Source organism: Neopelma chrysocephalum, unplaced genomic scaffold (genome assembly GCF_003984885.1).
Source record: "Neopelma chrysocephalum unplaced genomic scaffold, ASM398488v2 Primary Assembly neopelma1_85, whole genome shotgun sequence".
NCBI lineage: Eukaryota > Metazoa > Chordata > Aves > Passeriformes > Pipridae > Neopelma > Neopelma chrysocephalum.
The window spans coordinates 4408836-4427739 of record NW_020897747.1 but is presented as its reverse complement, the minus strand read 5'-3'; the positions used below and the strand labels follow the sequence as shown (position 1 = coordinate 4427739).

The window sequence follows — 18904 nt, the reverse complement described above, 5'->3', positions numbered from 1 at the left end:
GCGGGTTTTTTTAATTGACTTCAACTTTTCAGTTGGTATTTTCGAAATGTTTTTACTAAGTTTTAGCAATTTATAATGAATTTTTCTAAACGAGCAATAGTTAAGCCTTCAAAGTCTAATCCACTTAAATAAAGCTTGTGAAAGTTGAAAAAACTTTCAGAAAATTTATATTTGAGCCATGAAGTTATTTTCTAGCAGAGAGTCCCAATTAATTGATATATTCCAGTGTATTTTTTAGAATTCAAGCCTTATAAGAGCTAAATTGAGTTGAACCCTTATACAGTTAAATATGGCTGTGTTAAGTGAATGGTATTACCAAAGTGTCTGCGTTTTAATTATTCTGGGCTTAGTGCTGTGCACAATAATAAAATGGGTGTATGAAATACAGTGCAGAATTTGGAGGGGACAAAGAGAATTAACTCTCTTATGCCAGAGGTTGGCACATTAGTATAGGTCGATATATGATAGCAATTAAGTTTGCTTTCCTGCAGATTTTCAGGTCTGTTCTATCAATGGTCAATAACTTGTCTTTAGGACTATTTTAAACTTGTCAAAAATAGTTGCTGATCTGCTTCAGTTGAGCCTGGATCTTTTGCAAAGAAACAGCATATAAAAATTCAGACTGATCCTTTTGGGGAAGAGATATCTTATATCCTTTTTTACTCCATGTGGAATTTGTTTTATGGAGATGATGATCATATTAACTTCAGTTGCATATCTCCATGGTGATTTCTGAGAAATATGGTTGGAGTGCAAATGTATATTTATACAGAAATGGTGTCTTTCAGTATCAAAACCAGGTGAAACTGCATTGAATTCCATAGAGTCACACTAATTCACCCCATCTTTGTATCTGTCTTTACTTTTCATCTTATGCAGTGATATATATAAACTCTGTGAAGACTAGGAGTGTAGTGACATTACATGACTTCTTAATATTAAATAATTTGGAGATGATGACTTTGGAAATATTGTCATCATTGGAATGCAGATTTTTTTCCCAGGATTTTTGACAAAACTGATTAATTATATTAATCCTTGCACAGATCACAATGATTTTAGGTATGAGTGAATTTAGATAAATTCAGTGCAATGAAGAAACTTACTTTTGGGATTACTGTGTGATCACTCTGTGTTGAGGTGTCATAATAAAACATTTTCAATTCATCTTTGAGTTGACTCCTCAGACCATGTCTTACCTTGATTATCACTTTTACTGCATAAAGAGCTTCTCTACACAGCACTGCTGAGGCCACTTCTGGAGTGCTGTTTCTAGGTCTGGGCTCTCTTGTGCAAGAAAGACATTGAATTACTGGAGTGAGTCCAGCGAAGGGCCATGAAGAGAATTAAGACACTGGAGCAACTTTCAAATGAGGAGAGGCTGAGAAAGCAGACAGTGTTCAGTCTGGAGAAGTTTCAGTGTTGTAAATAGCTGATGGGTTGGAATGGAGAAACAGGAGCCAGATTCCTCTCGGTAATGCCCAGTGACGGGATGAGAGGCAATGGGCAAAAAATAAAACCTGTGAAATTACACCAGAACATGAGAAAATAACTTTTTACTGTGGGAATGGTCAAACACTGAAATAGATAGTCCACAGCAAGGTGAAGTCTCCCATCTCTGAAGATACTCAAAATCCAGGTGGGCACAGACCTGACTCTAGATGACCCTAGAGCAGGGTGTTGGACTAGATGATCTCAAGGTGTCCCTTCCCACTTCGGCCATTCTGTGATTGTCTGATGTGGAGGTGACAACCCTTAAGTATCTCTTCTGCTTTATTTAGGTGGTATCTTTTCACAATTATGGATATGTATGTTGCATATTGTAATGAAGCTGGAAGATTTTCACCTCGTGAATAAGTCACATTTGGGTCTTTTTTATTACCTTAATCAGCAAAAATACATATACTATTTTAACCTGCCCCTGTGATCATCTCAGGATTAATCTGACATCACATAACTAATTTTATGCAATTTCACATTACCATTCCTGAAACTTACCATGATAAATTGGAAGCTTTTTTCCTGTTTGCATCTCTAAATTGATAAGCCCTTTCATCTTATGTACAGTTGTTCTTACAAGCTGAGATCTGTTGGAAGGTCTGACTTCCTTCTTTGAGCAGTGTCATTGATTCATGGGCTTCAGTGGTGTCTGAACAGGATGCCACTTATGTCACCATCTCTAAGACACAATCCAACACTGACTGTCAGGCTTTCATAGTTTGTATGCTGTCATTTGTTGATAGTGAGGATCCTTAAATCTATGCAGAAACCTCCTGAAGGACTAAGCAGAGGCAACCAGTTCTGGAGTACTCTAGGCTTACTGTAAGCAGAAGAATGTCATTCTAAATATTTGTAAAGGTATGTTGCAAATTTAACAGGCATTTGATAAGCAATTTGGTACACCAGTGAATTTGTCAGAGCATTTGCTTTTAAATTGCCTGAATTTTATGGCAAAAACACACTCAAGATATACAAGGAAACCATGGGTTGTTTGAATCTCAAAGATCTCTATTATCCTAAGGAGGAGAAGTTTTTAGTAAAGGCTGATAACACTGCAAAGTGCACTCATCTGCTTTTTTTAGTTTAAAATACTGTTTTAAAAAATATTTCTTGCTGTTTTTCTGGTTTTATGTTATAATCTGCTGTGGTTGTGAGGAAGTTCACAGCTGTGTAAGTAGGCATTTCCAACACCACTCATTACTTGCAATTGTAGAACTCAGTATGTCTAATTTCAGGCCATTTAGTCTGATCATATAGTCTCAGAATGTGAGAAATATTTTAAGAATGCATGAAAATTGATATTTTGAGCCAAAGGAGAGTTCATTGAATTAATCCTGCTGAATCACAAAAATCTTCCCATTTTGGAGGGAGAGATTTCCTAATTCTTTTACCCATGCTCAGATTTCCATAGCCTGAAAATGAATTCTAGAACCTCCTTATTTTGTCTGTAGAATATAGCATAATAAGGTGTATACACTTCTTTGTCATGTCTTAGATATGTTTGCCCAGGCAGGAGTATTTTGAATGAGGAATAGTTCAAAATGCTTCATTCGTCTTCAGAGATAAAATTGGCATGGAAGTGTAAAACACTGTCAAGGAGAAGAAGAGCACACCTAGTTGTAGAGGACCATTGTACACTGCAGTTGAATTGCTTTTTGCTGAGTTCTTCTCAAAAGCCAGGTACTTTCTAGGGAAAAAAAAAATCCTGGTGTTTCTATAACGTAGGCTTCCTCTTGTTTCATGACTGTAAAAGAGAGATCCAACCACTGAATGCTGTCCCGAAATTCATGGCAAAACTATGTTGCAGGTATTTCCTTATTTTCCTACATCAATCTTACATATTTCTATAGCTTTCAGTACATATAATTTGAGAAGAAGTGTGGAGCTTGCCTCTGTGAGTAATGATTATTGGATATTATGCTGTGGCTCTGACTGTCTGAAGTATCTGTGCTACTAGAAGAGTTTGTAGTTTGTGGGTAATAGATCTTTGCACTGAATCTTAAAATTTTCTATTTGCTTCTGTTTTTATACCCTTTTGTAGTATGTAAACATAGTGTTTTAAAGTAAAGAAATCAAAGGAAGTCTCTTGTTCCATTTACAGAAAATTGTTCTGAATCTTGAGATTGCTTAAGATGATTTTTTTTTCCATCCTCCTTGTTTTTTGGGAATCTCAGGAACATGTAACTGAAGCAGTTAAAGGAGATATATCTCTCAGCAAGAGACACAGCAGCTTATTTCTCACTCTTGTGTTACATGAATAATTCTTGTTACTAAGGGATCCAAGCGAATTTCAGTGGCTTTCACCTGTTGTAATGAACTACAGTCAAAACTCCCTTTCTGGACTGAGCCATAAATATATAATGCAATGTAGTGGTAGCCTACAGGCTTATGGTCAGACCCATCTCAAAGTATTGGCAGCTCACCTGTTGGAAAGCAAATAGGAATCCCTTTAGACAAAGTTGTATCTTTGCTTCTTTATGAAATAATGGTAGTTATTGTCTTATCCAGATGCAGAATGGAGTGAAAGTACAGTGAACAGATCAGTGAAAGTATGTTAGTAAATGTTTATAAGGAGCTCCTGAAGGCAGGCGTCTTCAAGTTCAGTGACTTTAGTATGAAACGGGAACTGTTTTAAAACAAGTCCAGGAGGTGTCTTGCCAGATGTGAGTAATGGAATTTGAGGTACTAACACATTGTCCACAGCAGCATGTCACAGATTTGGATTTCTGACTCCTTTACTGATGGAACAACCTGAACCCCAAGCAGCTGTCCTGAAGGACCTTCTCCCTCCATATTTCATGGGGTTGTTGTGCTGGTCAGGTGTCATAAATGAGATGCACACCAGAGCTAGCATAAAATATGTGAAACCATAAAAATTACAGTAAGTAGATCCACTAAAGTGTTTCCATTTCATTATGGTTGCAAGAGCTGGAGTTTGACTTTTCAGGTACGATCAAACTAAAAAGTGTTTGCTCAGCTTATAAAAGATTTTAATGGCTCTAACATCCACTGTTAATTTAACAAAATAACAAACCCTAACGTTCGTATGTGTAGGGCTACGTTAGACTAGTGGAAAGCATGTTGTTTCTTCTATGTTGTAATTTTGTATGCTTAGTAATTTGCTTGCATTAGTTAATATCACTTGGGCCTTCATGCTCCTGTTCTGTCTTCAGGTGCATGCATATTCTGATTACATTTGAGCTCCAAATAACTAAGAGTATGGAAATGAAAACCAAGTTTTGAAAATCAGGGCCTTGCTTCTAGTGCCCCTTGCTTTAAATAAAAAGAAGGCTATTCCTGTCCCAGATATTTACACTTAATATCTACCTATTTCATCTCTAATGAATTATTCATACATGTATATGTGAATACTGTATGTAAAACCTTTCATTAGAGAAAGAGGGCTTCTGAGTTTTGGAGCATATACCAATATCTCTTCCTCAGGTGTTTCTTTGATATGCCAGAACATCTTTCTACTGAAATCTTAATCCAAAGTTTCTACAGTGAAATGAGTTTTTATGCAGTTTCCAGTCACCATCAGAGAGAGCTTTTTCATGATCCCTGTTTCTTGTGCTAGCAATGGTATTTCATGTTTCATATATAATTTTTTTTCTTTTCTGGCTGATTTCTATTAAAATCTGTTTATTGTTTCAGAAATTCATTTTGAAGTGGCATATTGCATTCCTACATCTCTAAGCCCTCTGCCCTTCTTCGTAGTCTGGGCTTTAAAGTGGTGAGGAGGAAGAAATAGGGAGAGATTTTTGTTCCTGAGGATGTCAGGCCTCAGGAGTGTCCCAGCTGCACGATCGTGGAGAGGAATCGTGTTTGGGTAGTGCTGCTGCCTTGTAACAGTCAGAAGCAGCATTGAGAGGGCATGGAGAGACCAAACTACTCAGTTTCCATTCTTTAGTGTTTTACTATGCAGTTGTTGATACCAGCAAAGGGCTTTTTACACCTTCAGTTTGAATATTGCTTGCTGGTTCCTTGCTTGTCCAGTCACCGAACTGCTCCCTACAGCTTCCTATCTGCCACCTCCTCCCTCCTGGCCCTCCAATTGTCCTTTCCTTCCTCTCACCAGCCTTCCCAGCTCTGACCTTCCCAGTTCTAGCTGTTAGACTCTGTCTGTATTCAGATACTCCTGTGCATATTAATTTGAATTCTAGCACCATCCCAATTTTCCTTAGCTCTGTGCTTCCTCTTAAAGATTGGATTCAGCAGCAGTATGGGCCTTGCACCTTTGTGGTCGTGAAAATTTTGCCCAGTAACCCACCCAAGCTTGTCCAGCAATGTTCAAAGTCTGGTCCGTGGCACTCTGCATTTGCATGTGTTGTTTTAAATGCAGCATATCAACTTTTTTAGTATATTCGTAGATTTACAAGTACATAAAGTGCTTACCATAAAGTAAGGAAATTGTGAATTTTCATTATTTAAGTACTGTCCTCTAGCTGCTTGAGGGTACCAAAAAACCCTTTTCCAACTACTTTTTTCAAAGAGACCAGGAAAAACTTATTTTGTAGAGTTGTAAGAGCATTTCTGTTAAAAGATTATCTTTTGGGTACTCAGCATCTTTCAACTGGATTTCCAATAAAATGAGGGCTTATCTTTCATTTCAGTAGGTTTGGGATTATACCATTAATGCAGCAAATAAGGAATGTCAAATCTGTTCAGTAGTACAGATTTGCTAAGGTGTAATAGGAAAAATAGTGATCCAAATGTGACCATTTTGTCCCCTCTTCTGGAAGAAGTCCCAGGTTATTTTACATGTGCAGGAATTCGTCATTGTACCACACATAATGGGACAACTCTACTTCAGTTTTGTTAGGAATTCACATGCAGTTGAAGTAAGATTGTTTAAGACTGGTTTTTGGATGGGCAAAACCATTGCAATAACTTCTTAAAGGTGCTTTATTATATGTAATAGGAATGTAGTTTCCTGGGATTTTATTCCGTGCTAGAATGATGGAAACATTTTGTTTCAGATATCAGAAACTTTAAGTACTTCCTGTGTACATTCCAGACAAAAAATCATACAGGCTAAAATGTGTATGTGTTTTCACAAACACCTTTCATTTTTCATAGAATACCAGTGACTAATAGTAATATCTGAATTATAAACTGAACTCAGAAGATAAAATTAAAGCATTATTTTACAGGCTCTGTATTGGACCACCTCTACCGTGTAGACTGTTCTATGGGAAAATAAGCTCTTAGTGAATCACTGTAATTTTCAGCATAATTTTCTTTGATGCTGACCCTCTTTCTTTAGTGTGTTTATTGGTATAAGATGTTGTCATTGTAGTTTATTCTTAAGTCTGTAGCAAAGCTTTTGAAGACTTTTTGTCCTAATAAAAATGTGAGGATTTCAAGTTGAGGTATATGATTATATTTTTTGGTCTGAACTTACACTACCTGTTTCTTTCAATTTTGAAATTATTTAGCCTCAGGGAGCTTTCCCTTCTGTGATAACATTTCAGAGTTTGTTGTCTGGTTCTGAGCAGGTAAGACAAATAAAAAAAAAGAAGGATAAAAATAAAAAGATAAATGAACAGTATCTGTTATTTCTAGCAGTCCGAGTAAACTCTCCAAACTACTTTGGTTTGACAAAGAGAAAATGGACAAAGTCACCAGATTGTCTGACCTCCATATATATATTCTCTTTCCTCATCTGCACAACACTCTCAGCCACCATGCTTAGGTGTCTCCAAGAGATGTCAGAATTTTATCTAACATAGGTTGTCCAGATAACCCACTGCAACAGGTGGACAAAAGATGTGAAGTCATGCCTATTGCAAGTAAATATTCAACTTGTGTAGGCTTGAGAAGCTCTCTTGATCAGGTTGCACACTCTCCCTGAGGCAAACAAGTTGTAGAGAACTTGTCCAAAAAGTTTCAGATAGTTGGGAACTGCTAGTTAGTTTTTAATGGGCAGAATTAAAATTCTGATATATTGTCCCTAAACACTCTTCCCATTTACTCATGATTTCTTCCCTTCCTCCCATCCTACACCAAAACCATGTCTTTTGAACTTTCACCAAGTGTAAGGAATTGATTCCAAGTGATCCTGACTTGGCAATGGCAACCAGTCTCTTGCAACTTTAGAAAGAGCACAGCTGAATGGAATTACAAGTCCAACTTTTGACCTTCAAATATATTAATACGCTGCTAATTTAATGATTTCATTTGGTGATTTCATTCTCCTCAGAACATAAGCTGTATATTTCATTAAAATAGCAGGCTTTGGCGAGTTATTATTTTGGGTGTCTAAGTAAACAATTTTCAATAGTTTTTATCAGATTTTTCACTACATGGGCATGGCTGAATTTGCACAGCATGAGGTCTTGCTTGGCAAAGACTTTTTGTATTACGACTTACATCAAGAAGAAAAGTTGATGAGCTTAGACTTGACAAAGCTCACCTGTGTTTTGGGGATTTTTTTTATATATTTCATGTTTGAAGCTTTCTACCTCTGCTTCCTGACAGGCTAACAGTGTTTTCCTCCAAATGCACTAAAGAATGAAGTTTAACATTAAAAAATATATCTGTAGTGAACTTGCTTTTCAATATCAAAAGGTTTTTCATGGTAGATAATCTTTCAAGTGCAGTATTTTCCCCTCTTACACCTTTGGACTGAAGAGCTATAGTTGCACAAATACTTTTTTTTTTTAGACATTTTGGGGTGGGTGTGGGGTGTTATGGAAGGCCCAAACTTCTGTCCTGAAGCGAGACATAGAAGCACAGAATTTAAAAGCATCATTTTCATCTGAGTATGGGATGATTGAAGAGCACCTTATCTAGATATTTCTTCATATAGTTCAAGTCATACCGTACTATTTTATGATAATGATTTTGTCATGCTGTTTATAGAGTCTCTTTTCTCCTGTAATTACTGACATTTGTGGTCCAAAAATTCATCCAAGTGTTGCATGAGCAAGCATGCAGGTTTCAGAACTACTTAAAATTATGGAAACTTAGTCCTGTTACAGTTGAAATGTCTGCTTGTGTAATGTGTGTCAGGTGAAGACAAACTCTGATTTTTGCAAGTAATGCTGGCCATCCAAGTCTCTACTTTTAAATCAGAACATTTTTTTTCAGTCGGATTTCGTTTGTTCTGTCTTGCTTTTGAGCAATTAGACTTATCTTGGCCTAATAGCCCATAATATGGGTTTTACTTGATTACTAAGTAAATGTATTCATTGAAAAAATGAGATTATTGTCATTCTTATAGAAAGACTCAGTAGTTCCATGTTGGGTGTTGTTTATTGACTGGCTTAATTTCATGTTGGAGTGAGTTCAACTGTTGCTCTGCAGTACCAGCCATCTTTCTGAAGTAGCAATGTGAACAGCACTGTGATTTTTTTTTTGAGCTGTTACAGTTTTGTTTTGAGAAACTACTGCTAGTTATTGTCTACTAGCTGTTTTAAAGAACTATAGACCCACAAAGTTGTTGTTCATGGCTTTGAAAACTATGGTTTTACAATTTTACATCAGTCTGTTATAGGCTACTTATGCACATCTGTCCATTCTTGTTTCTCTATGTCTTTTCTTGGCTCAAGAGTGCCTTTTTGTTTTCTTCTGTGATACTGCATTCCTTCCATATTTTGCAGACTCTTGCTTTGCTCCTAATTCCCAATATCAGCTGTCTGTCACATTGTGGTTATTCTTCTGCCATTTGTTGTTTAACTCATCATATTTCACTAGCTCCAGAAACGTAAATATAGATTTTGATATGGAATTTTATACTCTTGGCTTAATCCTAACAAGCATAATAAATGTTCACAGTCATAAATATGCTTAGTTATTGACAGAGCATAAATATTTACATATCGAATTGCAAATGTGTGTGTGCACTTGCACTTATGTGCGTGCTGGGGAAGAATCATAGAACCATAGAATATCCCAAGTTGGAAGGGACCCAAAAGAATCATCAGGTCCAACTCCTGGCACTGCACAGGACACCCCAAGAGTCTCACTATGTGTCTGAGAGTGTTGTCCAAATGCTCCTTGAACTCTGTCAGGCTTGGAGCTGTGCCCACTGCCCTGGGGAGCCTGCTCAGTACCCAACCACTTTCTGGGGGAAGAACCTTTTCCTGATATCCAACCTGAACCTCCCCTGACACAACTTCAGGCCATTCTCAAGGGACCTATTGCTGGTCACCAAGGAGAGGTTTTCTGTTTTGCTTAGTATATTTCCAAAAAGGTTTGCAAGGTAAGAACTTGTTTCCATGAGGGAGGTCAAGCTTAGCTCTCTAGGGATCAGGAGTAGCTAATTGTTGTGGTTTGCATTTGTGTGAAATAAATTCATCAATTTACACTGTGTGTCCTGTAAAGATAAACATTGGTGCAAAGGTAATCTCTTACATCTGCTTGGCTGGTCTCCTCTGAGATGAATTTTTCCGTATTTTATGGTGTCTGTGACTATAAATGTGAAGATTTTTAAGCGTTCATGTATTTGGGGATTTGATTCCTGTTTAGCTCTCTTGTAGGATCTAGAGAGCCAACATGGAAAACAGTTGGATGAAGAGGATTCTTCAGACATTACTTTTTTCATTATTCTTGTAGATGCAATGATTCTATGTTTTCATTACACGTGTCTTGAAAGTATTAGTCTGATTTTTATAACTAAGTGTTGTAAGATTTCCGTATTTTGAACGTTTTGGCACTTGACTGCTGCAATAATATTGGCTGGAATGCCATCTTGAGAAATTTTGTGAAAATTATTATATTTACCTTACTTTGTATGTAAGCTATTTTTCTGTTCTAGTGCCCTGTTTTTCAGTTATGAAATATGAAGTAGAGAAGAATTAAGAATGAAACATAGAGACCACAATATTTTTTTTATTATTTCTTTTCTTTTTTAAACTAAATGCTTTCAATTTTACGGTAAAGATGTTTTTTAAATCCAGTCTAGAAACAATGATATTTTCTTAAGCAAGTTTAAAATGATGAGTCAGAGTATTGCTCAAATGTTAATGAGTCAAATGGAGGGTTTTTTATTGCATAGACCATAAAATGTTCAACACAACAAGAATTTTAGCATCAGCATAATCTTTATAAATATGTCATGAACGAGATTAAGTATTTACCATATTTATAACAAAATAAATGTTAATTTTAACACTCTAAGATTAATTTAATCTTTGCAGAAAACATTTATAAATACTTTTCAAAACCTGGCCACAGAAATGAAAATGACATTAAATTTGTGGAAGAAATTAATCATTTGTAAAATATGCTTGGATAACCTTTACTGTTTTCCCCATGTTGATGACATTTTTTAGTTATTTTATTCAGCTACTAAAACAACAAAATAATGTTTTTAATCTCCTTTTTCTAAGAGAGTTTCTTAAAATTCAAAATTAAAATAAGTCATATAACAAATTAGAATATGTCAAAACCTATGTAGCCCATAAAGAAATATGGCATGATCTCCTGACTACCCAGAGAGTACAAAACTGAGTTTGAGAAGTTTTCATTGAATTTCCTTTGGTGGAAATTGCCATGTTTTAGCAGCTATGCAGAGTGAATGTTTAATTAAGAAAATAATTTTAAGTAATGGTTCAAAATAAGGTTGACGTCAGTTATTTAACTGCAGGTTTTTAATTCTATATTAAATAAGTTCTGTATTTCTGTATGTTTGTAAAGAGCAATGTTTACTATTTTACTCCATTTTCCTGTGTGTTACATAGATAGTTATTTGCATAATCATATTTCTTAAAACATTTAAAAAACTTAGACCATTCATTACAGTATCTTTTATTCTTCTATAATGCTCTGCATAGCATACTTGCACCATTATGTATACATTTTGTCTGGAAACTTCCATGTTTTTGTAACAAATGAGTGTTTTAAATATTTGCCTTGTAAATATATGGAATTTAAAGCAAAATTTTGATACAGGAAGGTAAAATATTGAATTAACACTGGGAATAGTTTTATATCATCTCCCGTTGCATTGAATCTTTGCTCGCTCAAATAATCAAAGAAAAGTCCTGTTGCCAAAAAGCAGATGACCCATGTTTTCACTCATATGTACAACACAGGTCTGGAGTCAGAGCATTAAGAGCTTTGTACAATAGTTCTGTACAGTTTATGGACTATCAGTTTTTCTGTTACATCTTATTCATGCATAAAATACATTTTCTGCTTTGCATAATGATAAAAAGTTCCTGAATTGTAAAGTTCTGCAAATGTGCTGAATATTATTAAAGTTTTGTAGCCAATTTAAATGCTTGCCAGTCACGTGCACACTGTGCCCAGTTTGTGCTGCAAGTTTAACAATATCTCTTCACACAAATACAGTTCTTTACAAATCTAATGTGTAACTTCCATATTTTGAGTTGTTATGCTATTGACCATTTGTTGCAATGGAGTACCTAGCTGCAAAAATACCTGTATGGGCTTGGCATTCCTGAAATTTATTACCTTCCCGGCCTTTTTCCAAGAGCATGCTACAGCTTTGTTGATATTTGTCTGTGTAAATTATCAGGAGACCAATTACCCACTTCTAATTTTTCTTTCAACATATTAATGCTTGAGTAACAAACTACAAATCAGAAGAAAACTTTGTGTGTTTTTACAAGGGCCCAACCCAGAGTTCACTGGAGGTGGTAGGAAAGGTTCTCTTGATTTTCCTAGAGATCACATTGGAAATAATGAATAATCAAAATCAAAAAGACTACATCTGTTATTCAGTTATTTCTTTTTGATGAGTTTTATTTTATTTTGGAAAAATATGTTAATGTCCAGTTGATATTGAGTAGCCTCTAAAATAGGTTCATTTTTGGTGTGGGGAAATAGCACAATGAATGACCATTCTGTACTTGGGAGATGTTAAGTTCAGAACTGAAGATATAGTTCATGAAGGCAGTGCTTCTAGATTATAAGGTTTTAAGTGTTTGAGAACTATTTGAAAATGATCCAAGTAGATTCTGTTTATAACTTCTAATGTTTTGGGGAGTTTTTATTGTGTCAAATACAGAGCTTTCTTATCTCTAGAGATGAAATTTGCCCATTTTGCCTATATGATATTTATATATGGACAGGAAAGAGAAGTCAGAATCCAGATTTGTTGACCCCTGAGATATAATATTGACCTCAGTGAGTATTAACTTCTCAGATCAATAAATGCTGTTATTGACCTCAAAGAAAGATCAATAGCAGCTTGTTAATTTGCAAACTATGACTGCAAGAAAATGGTACACATTTTGTTCTTCATTATCACCTATTTATATCTATATTTTAATGCCTTCACTATTGCCACCTAGAGATCATCATGTCAAAACATTTCAATCCCAGCTTTTAGAAGGTTGGAGAGGTAGACATTATACATTATGGAATAATTGATGAGCAGTACGTGTTATTTCCCATATCTCATGAAAACAATACACTGAACAGTTGTATTTCACCTGTGTTGTTTTTCTTTTTTCAGTAGTCCAGTTCATTTCATTTTCTCTGGTGCACTTCATCAAAACATCACATAAAAGTACTATATTTTACCTGCCAGGAAACATTTCTACATGAATAATAAGGGGGATGAAAACCTGACTCCTGGAAACAAGGAGACTGAAAGTGATCACTATAAAAAATCATAATTAATATACAGCAGATTTTTTCTCATTTACATAAGGATGACAGGTTTCTAGGCAAGAATCTGTTCTGCAGCAGGCTGAAATGTTACTCTGTGACTATATAACAAAGAAGAAAGTTTTAAATGACAAAGTATTGTGGAGAGGTGTTTTGTATCATAGCAGGTTTTGTATATAAACACTGAAATGTCAAGTTTTACAGAGTTTGAAATGCCTAAAAATTGCCTATTGCTGAAATCCAAATGTCAACAACAGTTCTTCTGCATATACACCACTTTGATATTTAAACTCTAAAACCTCATCAATGATTTAATATTACTTTGGCCTTGTTATGATCTGACTGCCAAAAAATGCACAGGCTGATTTTTATGTGGTCTGGAGAGTAGTGTCTTCGTTCGCAGAAGACAAAGCACAAGTCTGTCAGCCTTTTACAGTCATCAATTCTGTCTGATACATCTGCAGTGATCTTGGCAAACTGATGGCTGTGTTTAGAAAACTTTTCTGTGATTAAGTGACAGCATGAGAGGTATTCAAATGCAAAAATAAGGCAATACTTTAATTTTTTATCAACTGACGATGCTGCAAGTTTTTTTACCAGTTTCATGGCTGTGTGTTTTTGTCCTTTAATATCATGGGTTCCCAGAGCTTCATTTGTGCATCCTAAGATAACCCATGTTATCCTCTTGAGAGACAGAGTCAATGATATTATAGTCATTCTGTAGGTAAACAGACCACAGAATAATGACATTAAATTATAAAAAAAAAAGGCAGGACCAAGCTAGATTCATCTCTGAGGTTCAGAAAAATTAGGTCTGTGCAAATCTGTAAAGATGTTTGTGGTGATTATGCAGCATCTTTTCTGTCTTACAGAAGTCCTGAATGATCAGGAAGGATGGTATCTGTAAGCCTGTATAGACATCCTAAATAATAGGAGGAGTTTCCTTGATTCTCTGTATTGTTTTGAGTCACCTTTGTTTAACTAAGGAGCTTGGATCCTTCTACAAGAGACCAAAACAGAAGTGATGCAGGAAGGTGGCAGATTTGGGGAGGATGGAAGGTTCATAGTCACACTGCAGGAGTAGAGACATCATCTCAATTTTACAGTTTAGGTTTATCTCTTTTCAGCTTACACAGACCTCAGAGCACCACCCATGTATTCAAAGTGTCAGATTGTCCATGCCATCAGATTTTTGTAATAGAACTGGGAACAAAGTCTGGGGCAACCAGATAAACAGTTGATTGTGAGCCAGATGTGGCTCCTTGACTCTGCAGAGCACTTACTTTTCAACATGGAAGTTACCTAGTCTGCTCAGGAATACTGTGGTGCAGTGGTTGGATCTCAACATGATCCCGGGTCTCAGGATTAGAGAAGGTGGTGCCCATGATATTTCTCATGATGTATTAATGGCTGGTTGGTACCTGGGGAATTTTCTGCTCTGGAAACATTTTCTTTAAGGTGTACTGTAGTTCAAGAAAAAGCCTTTTGAGTTCAAGATCCCAGTCCTCTACTGTGAACATTTAATGCTTTATTTTGTCTTTCAGTATCTTGCATAATCACTAGAACTGTTTGCTTAACTGATGAGAAGCCCTTAGGACTGATACCAGGTCTAACTTACCCAGAGGAGAAGGAAATATAATACAATCCACAGTGTTTTAATTTTTAAAACGTCTTATTCAGAATCCAGCTTATGCAGTACATAAGAAGGAGTTCAGTTTGAAACTGTAAATCACTGAATTTAACTTCTTAATAGATGTCACTGATGGCAGACTTACTGATTTCCATAACTGAAATGTTTTGAAATTTTGCACTAATGGTCAGTGGGGCACCAGCTAGTAATGTTATGAGATGAGACGTTCTGCTTAGCTTCTTTGTGAATGACTTTTACTCTCCATGTTTTGCTTTATTAAGGGAATTTTCCATTTACTTCCTATTTTGGGAAAAAGTCTCTACATTATTAAAGTATATAAAATATTTGATGCCATAAAATGGATCTATTTTAGTTTGATAAACTAGAAATATCCTGCACTGTGAGGGTCATAGCTTATAATACATACTGTTAGTACTTTTTCATTTTTCTATATTAGGAGATTAGTGAAAAATAAGCTCTATCAATTAAGTTTTATTGCAAAATTATCTTCAGATGTACAGCAGTGAAGATGATATTGAGTGATAACACTAGAGTGGATTTTATATAAAGCAATTACAACTTGAAAACCGCAATCTGAATGAAAATATTGCTTAGGGTTTTTTTGTAATCTAGCATTAATACAAAAAACTCTTCCTTTGGAAAGTGCTTAAATTACCTCTATTAAACACGAGACATTCCTAAGGTGTTCATGTGGGCTATTGACTGAAAAATACTTTACTGATATCTGGTTTCACTGCTCATGCTTTGGCAAGTCTGTAAAGTACATATAAGTGTATAGTTCCACCTCTTAGGATGATGGTTAATAGTAATACCATGTTTTCCTAATAATATTAATTTTATATGAATAAAACAGTTCTTAGTTCAGAAATTATTTTATGTAGATGCACTTTGATGCTGTGGAATTTTTGCATTCTTAAACGCAATAATTTACCCTGAGAGAAGCAGCAAGCCTTTTTCACAGTGTAATGTAATATGTAATAAAAGCCACATATGTTTCCTTGACATGTTATTCTGGAGTTGAAAGCAGGTTGAGCTTTGCAAAATGAATTTTAAGAACTTCAGAAGTGAATTGATTAATTCTGCTCATAATGAATGAAATCTATCTGAATGCTCAAATCATTCCTTTTGTAGTATTCCATTCTGACATCCCACCCTTGGTGGGACAGGCAGTCCCTCAAAACACATAAACTATTCTATTTATTTAGAAAATTTAATTCTGTTAATTAGAAAAACAAAGCAAATTGTTCAAGAAGCTATAAAATAGTTCAGCCCCTTTTTGTGGCATGGGGAATTTTGCATTTGGCATTTACTGCTTGTTTTGAAACAGCATTCTTCAAAATGTTTTATTGAGTGCGTGCACAAGAGAAGTATCTCTGTAAAGCACCCACATTTGTAATAAACTGAACAGTACCTTAAGGAGAATAAAGTAATTTCAGAAGTGTATCGGTTGTATTCCATTGTTTCATTGTAGATAAATAGTTTGTGTCTCTGACCAAATCTCCAGTGATACCAGCACAAATCAAGACAATTGAGTCAAGTGGTTACAGGTTTCCATCCTTTCAAATTGATCAAATTGAAATAGCCCATTAGGAATTGATTTAAATCAGTTTAGATAAGCTCAGTCTTAGTCCTGGCCCTTGAGGCTTTGGCTACTGAAAGTTCACTTGAAGCTGGACATATACCAGCTCCACAGGCCATCAACTTTATTAGTGTGGAGATAAGCTGATTAGATCTTGTCAATCAAAGGTGCCAATATCTCAATTGAGTGTCTCTCCCAGTCTTTCTCTCCTTCTTTGTTGCCCGCTTCAATGCCTTAAAAAAAAAAAAAAAAGAGAGAGCAAGCAAGCGAGAGATGTGTGTGTGCATCCCCCTGGTTGTCACCAAGCAGGGTGCAAGGCTACTGTGATGATGTGATGACTATATTAAAGAGGACATCAATTTGTTTTAAAGTGTTTTGATTTTTTATGGTGGCATTAAGAGAGAGAACATTGTGGTTGCAGCTTTACTAGAAAGCAAAGAGTTCCAGAAGGAAAAAAAAAAAAAGAAGTGTTTCTTTGAAACCTACCGGGTCTTTGAGTCTTGCTGTGCCAATGGGCGCTTAAGTGCTCCTGTAACTGGCATACTCTGATTCACCACCAGCTTAGGTACTATCCTTTCCTCCAAATTATTCACTTATATAAAATTATAAAATTGTGTGTGGATGTTTAATCCTTGCAGAAATAATTTTAAGTATTTGTTAAATGTAGCCTGTTAGGGAAATGTTTGGTTATGCCAATAATGAGCATGATGTAACAGTCAGGGAAATTACTGCATGAATTAAGGTCAGGTTAGAACATATACAGTGACCCTCTCTCTGAAAATGAAGCTATGTATGCACTGAAAGTACATGCAGGTATTTGCATCTCTGCTTTGTAGAAGGAAAAACAGATAAAGAGAAGATCAGCTGTAAAAATGTAATAGCACAGTGTTTCGGCTTTAGGCTTTATCATATAGTTAAAGATGGGATAGAGGAAAAACAGGCTTTTGTTCTTCACATCTGAAGTTGGCTCACACCATGCCTCCCTCATACTTCAAATGCAAACAACAGAAGCCCGTCCTTTTCTTCCATCACCCTACGCTCACCACCCAATGAAGGCTGGAGCTACAGCGCTGCAGAACTACGTTACCACACTGGATTATCTCTTTATCAGTTATTCTTCACTCCACTGTATCAATTTTCTGCTAACCAATCAGACACTCCACTTAGGAAAGACTGTTTGACTATTTCTTCTAGATAAATGTATTTATAGCTACACTGATCCACACAGGCAACTCACGTGCTACATGTCTTGGGGACAGAAAGGGAATTACTTGTTCCTTCCAGGAGACTTCAAGTGTGTCCCCTCTAGTTAAGACTGCTATTTGAGGATATTCCAGGAAAAAAAGAAATCTAGTAATTGTGTGAAGACCTTAATTATTCACTTGGGTACTGGAGTTCAGATATAACTCTGGTTTATGTTGCAAATTGCAACACCATGTATTTACAGAGAACAGAAACAGAAAGATGCTCTTTCTCTAATCTCACCCTTGTTTCCTGACAGTCATTCTCACCAGCTCCCTGTTCAGTTTGCACGTGGAGAGGAACAGCCAACTTTAGCACAAAGAGAATATCATAACACTAAGCTGTTTGAATTATTTGAGTAGGAGTTTTCTTTTGCCCCACTCCCAGAGAAGATAGTAAGTTGCAAGAAGGTTTAAAGACATTTACACGGAAGAAATTGTAGGAGAGAACAACCTTATTGCCTTGTTGTAGCTTGTTAGAATTCTTCTGTGTTTAGATGGCGTTGCGGAACTGTATTTTTTTTTTCATGTTTAATACACTGTTAACAGCTCTTATGCTGCAGCCACAGTCAATCGGAAGCAAATGTTCTTTTAAGAAGTTATTGAAGGAAATCTATCTAACAGACCACTAATCAAATGGTGAACCTTCTTTCCTCCAGCTACTTCCCATACTGAAACCACTAACTCATTGTTTAAAATCTTTCTTTGAAGGCTAAAAAGAAATGTGCTGGAGTTCCAACTCACCTTTTGATTGATCTGCCTTACCTTCATTAGTCATATTTTTTCAGACTGATGTTTGTTTCCAATGCAGTCATCTTTGAAAACCCATCTTTTTTGCTGGTTGTGTGGAACTGCACAGCACAGAACTGAATCAGCAGTCAAAAAAACATGGTGATAATATTTAATAGAATCTAGTATTTCACAGTAAGACTGGATAGTGTGATCATGACTTCCAAAATAATTTATACATTATTAAAAATATGGTGTGCTAACACAAATTATAGATAGATGGAACATATGTTTTGTCTTGAGTATTCCGAGAGTGTTAAATAACAAATTTATCTGTTCTTTCAGTCAAGTTGCAAGTGGAGGAGTTGAGCTCTGTCCTGATGGCTGAGTCTAATGTAGTTTTATAGAATCATAGAATTTATTGCTCTGTTTATTTCAGCAGACCCTTCAGTTAATACTTATATTCAGCTTAATATAAGGCCACAGATGTCAGTAAATACAATTTCTAGAAAGATGCATTAGCCAAACAAACAGGGATTTTTGGCAAGCTTTTACTTCAGGGCTACAGCTGCTACTGAAGTTATTAAAGTTTGCATCCTATGTGTACTGTATTTGGGTTGA

At 35.8% G+C, this 18904-nt stretch overlaps 1 protein-coding gene across 5 annotated transcripts in view; it reads left to right on the top strand.

The window, feature by feature from the left end:
* The window catches only part of VTI1A (vesicle transport through interaction with t-SNAREs 1A), a 273725-nt gene that overhangs the window by 64598 nt on the left and 190223 nt on the right, over window positions 1–18904 (top strand). The gene's annotated exons all lie outside the window — the stretch shown is intronic.